The sequence below is a fragment of the Ochotona princeps genome, chromosome 9 (assembly GCF_030435755.1).
Source record: "Ochotona princeps isolate mOchPri1 chromosome 9, mOchPri1.hap1, whole genome shotgun sequence".
In the NCBI taxonomy this organism is placed as follows: Eukaryota; Metazoa; Chordata; class Mammalia; order Lagomorpha; family Ochotonidae; genus Ochotona; species Ochotona princeps.
In genome coordinates this window covers 8,088,004-8,092,726 of record NC_080840.1, presented here as the reverse complement: position 1 = coordinate 8,092,726, position 4,723 = coordinate 8,088,004, and the positions used below count along the sequence as shown (strand labels likewise).

The 4,723-nt window shown below is 41.4% G+C and overlaps 1 long non-coding RNA gene across 1 annotated transcript; it reads right to left on the bottom strand.

The window, feature by feature from the left end:
* Positions 1–1,113: 1,113 nt before the first annotated feature.
* Positions 1,114–3,195, bottom strand: LOC131481128 (uncharacterized). Its single transcript, XR_009246044.1, has 3 exons — positions 3,124–3,195; positions 1,709–1,845; positions 1,114–1,258 (listed from the first exon to the last, which is right to left on the bottom strand). It is a non-coding gene; the product is annotated as an uncharacterized LOC131481128 (long non-coding RNA).
* Positions 3,196–4,723: the final 1,528 nt, after the last annotated feature.

Genomic DNA, 4,723 nt, shown 5'->3' with positions numbered 1-4,723 from the left:
CCAAGCTGGCAAGTAGGATGGCTGAAATCAGCTCCGGCCATTACTGCCATCCGGGGAGTGACCCAGCAGATGAAAGGTCTCTTTCTATCTCTTTTTCTCTCTGTAAATCTGTCTTTTAAGTAAAGATAAATAAATCTTTTTAAAAAAGGAATAGGCAGTGAGGAGAGACTGTAGATTAATCAAATGGTGATCTGGAATAGGCTGCTCTCCAGGATACCTATCAGTCCTCTCTTGCCCTACCTGCTTTCTTTCTATGAAAGCAGAGAGAAGAGACAGACATCTTCCGTCTGTTGTTTCACTCACCAAATGGCCACAATGGCTGGAGCTGACCTGAAGCAAAGCTAGGATCCAGGAGCTCTTCCGGGGTGTCCCATGTGATTGCAGGGCCCCAAGGGCTAAAGCCATCCTCCATTGCTTTCTCAGGCCATAAGCAGAGAGTGGCTCAAAAGTGGAGCAGCTGGAATTGAACCTGTGTATATATGGGTGCCAGCACTGCAGGTGGGGTAATAGCTTACTACGCTGTGGTGCTGAGTTTTCCACTTGTATCTTAATCACCTGCTCTTCAGTTCTCTCACATTGAGCTACGTCCATTTCTCAGTAACCTCCTGGAGAAAATAAACAGGAACCTACATTCTGCCTTAAATAATGAATTCAATCCTCAAATCTCGATATTTAACTACATCACTACAGTTCCTACATCAGAAAGCCACTTGCTTAGTATCCAGTCTAAACAAGCAAATCTGTTTCTTTTCTGCCTTTTCTTATTTATTTTTCTCCATAGCACTAATCACAACAGGCCACACTGCTATCATAAATACACTCACCCAGTACGTTGTCGAGTATTGGGAGAGAGGGAGTTTGTTTCATTCACTGCTCTTTTCCCAGAGCTTGACTCACAAAAGATACTCTACAAATACTTGATGAATGAAAGAAAGAATAAGTAGTACCTCGTGAAGACATAAGAGGGATGTTAAGAACCATTAGTCATGGTGATTCTTAGCAGTAAAGTAAAATTGGAATCAACTGGGGGAAGAGGTGTAAGGAACACATTTCCCTGCCTACTCCGATTTTCTATCTTGAATAGCTTAGATGATCTCACAGGATGCAGTCCCACCCTATTGCTATAGAGAGCCTCTGCTTCTTCCCGTATGCCAGAGACAGAAACATCACCACCTGTTTGCAAGCTGTGAGCATCCACAAGAGGCAAGGGAGCCTGTTGACTGAGTGTTCAGGTTCCAATATACTTTGGTGTCATCATCTGAAATAAATACAAATTTTAATAATGATTTCGGTTTTTCAATTGTTTTTTATTTTTATTTTTTAATATTTATTACAAAGATGAGGGGTTTGCTTGCATGTGGGCCTCTGATTAAGATGGAGAGGGCGGGGTTGAGGGATTGAGGAGGAGAGGTAAGTGAAACAAGTGTTTCAGTTTTCCATCTGCTTGTGCGGTTGGGGCAAGGGAAGCCAGGGGGAGAAAATGCACTGCTCCTTGCTATCACACTACATTGGTGCCTGGGGAATGAGACAGTTGTTTGTCATTGACTTTGAAGCCCTGAACATTCTGAGGGTGTTAACTTGGGAGGCTAGCTTCCTAACACCAGCGGGAAGAAACTTTTTCTCAGGCCTGTTGGCTGTCCTTGTTTACCTCAATGTGCCCACAGAGCTAGGTGCTTGCTGTAGAGCCTGACCTGGAGTGTTGTCCAACCTGTTTTTCTCTCAGTCTTTCGATGAGGTACTCGGAGTCTTCAGTTGCCTTAGGTGAGTTGGCCTTCTTGTCTCTCGTGTTCTTCCAGGTATGCTCTTCTTTCTTGCATGAAGGTAAGCAACTGAGGTGGCCCAGTCCTGAACACGTGTTTGGGGTCAGACCACATCCCTGAGGTTACTGATTGACCACAGCAATCTCCTTGGTGAACCCCCAGAGACCTCACCTGCGAGGTTTTCATATGTACCAGCTGGTGCAGGGGCAGGTTCAGATTATTCATTGTACCAGTCATCACATATACAAATGGGTAAAGCTGCAGCAGCTGTCCTGTCCCCCACCGGCCTGGCTCACACATGAAGGGGCAGCTGCTGCAGCCTAGCCCAGCCCAGTGTACCCACAGACCTGGTTCTCACATACACTGGCAGGTGCTGCAGCCTAGACATGGCAACTTCAAACAACCCTTACCTGGCTGGTCTCCAGCCCCAATTCTCATGTACAGCAGTGGGTGCTGTAGGCTAGTCAGGGAAAGCCCTATGAACCCCTACCCTGCCCCCCACCACACCGCACTAGTTCTTAACATGACAGTGGGTGCTATGGCATATCCCAGTCTGGCCTACTCCCAGCCCGGGCTTTTATAAGACCCAGTGCGTGCTGTGACCTGCCCTAGCCTGACCCTGCCCTAGCCCCATCACTGGTGCACTGACCAGGGAGGTGACTGATCCCATCTCAGCCTTGATTATTTACAGATGCATAAGTCTGGTCCATAGAAGTCCCCAGAAATCATTTTACATATGTCAAACAAGCTTTATGTGGCCTCCATTTTGACCCATCCCCTAGGTCCTGGCAATGTATGCCCCACTTCCTGCCAACATGCAGATAGAGGCTAGAGGCAATGGCCCTGGCCAATGTGCACCTGTGGTGGCACAGTAGACGCTCGGCACCTCTTTTCTCTGATCTAATTAATATATATATATATATATATATATATATATATATATATATATATATAAAATAACTATGCTGGAACACTGGTATAGTTAACACAGTGTTGGCATTAACCAGGCCCAGAATGCCAGCTGGTTTTCTTGGCTGCTTTCCTTCCAGCATTGCAACACTTGCCCAGGTAAAAGGCAACCTAGGCAGATGTCTACACCTGGGCATGAACAGTGATTTCATAGGGAGTTCATGGAGGTTAAAGGAAATGGTATGTGTAAGTTTTGTGTATACACATATTAAATACTCAGTAAAGCTTTGCTGATACTGGTAAAAAGCGTAACTGCTGGAGGAAGTGCAAGCCTGGAAGCCAACAGATGTATCACAGTTCCTCTACCAAAGGAAAGTTTGGACTTTTCTACATTCCCATCAGTTCCGAAAACTAAATATACATAGTTAACATCTCAAATTAGGATGAACCTTACAATTTCCAGTTGTCATGTAATATTCATGAATTAGATCTTTTTGCTTCCTCTCATCAAAACTTGCAGAAGGCATATCAGCAGCCTAGAAGCAAATTGAAGAAATAAGAAGAAGATATTTTGGAGAGATGTTGCAATTCTAACCCGATAGTTACAGAAGATGGATGTGTGATGAAATTAAAAATTAGAAAAACTTCCTTTTTTGTGTGTTCAAATGTGATTTTGAAAAATCAGATAGTGTCATAATTTTTAAAAGAAAATTAACCGAAGCATTTCATTTTCTTTTTTATGTGCACAAGTTATTTTTGTATCTATAAATGATATCTTTCAATATGTATGAGATAAAAATTTAATGGGTGAGAAAATACTGCAACATCACTTAATTGACAGTATGCTTATTTATTATACATACTGAAATTAATGGTGTCACTTAAAATTGATGGCATTTGAAATGCAATAGGATTTGTTGTGTAGGTGGTCATGAAAAGATACAGGATGTAAATTGGGAAAAATTACAGTTTTATTCTTACTATATTTTAGACAGTGTATCCTTTGGAGTCAGACAGCTATGATATGGCTGATGTGATGTGACCCGTCCGATACTCAGGAGTTGTCTCAGTCTGTGTTATTCATCATCCTTTGGCTCACAGTCATAGGAGAGATAAGTGTGCTGCTAACAAGGAATATCTGCTTTGGAATGAATGGAAAGGTCATGTAAATAAAACCTCAAGTAACAACAATGCAAGGAGAGGACTAGACTAGAACAGAAATTACTAGGAGCTTTACAAATTTTGCAATTTGAGTAATTTTTACTTCAAGAATAAACCATGGCTCCCTGCAGCTGCTTTCTGTTTATCTTTTGTTGCAGTTTTTGATGTTAAGATTACATGACATGTCCTCTCTCAACTTATCTAACCCTATTCCTGATCTTCCTTAAAGAAGATGTATTTCAGGAAGTTTGTGAGAAACTGAAAGAAAGGCACATTTATTTTTATGCAAAAAAGAGATTTCAGAATGCTCATGGAAAAATGTGTGTTGTGCAAAAACAATCTCTGGGTTTCAAATTCTTTTTGCAACAAAATTATAATTTAACACCATTTTCCACAAACTTGTTTTAGTTTTTTTGTATTTATCTTCTTTAGCTGACCCTACACGTTGTCATTGAAATCTGGGATACCTGTGAAGTTGAATAGGGAGTTTCAAAACATATAATATCATATGTTATCTCTGATATAAGACAACCCTCATGCAAAACAAAATAAGTAGATATACAGGTGACCAAGTATATACATATATTCTCATGGATGGACTGTATCATAGAGAGTAGCAAACTGGGTAGAAACGTTGCAGTCCACTTTTCTTACTCCTAAATCAAAGGAGGGCTCCCAAAGAACAGTTAAATACACCTTTGCAGTATGATACCAGATTTTCTAACATGCCTATATCTAGAATGTCATTATATACTTAAACTCATTAAACTCCAACTGTTACTAATGGACTACACTACTGCAACAATACGGGGGGAAACGAGGAGGGAAGAAGAGAGAAGGGAGTAAGTGCTATGCCTACAAAGCTGCATCATGGGAAATAACAATAAAAATGC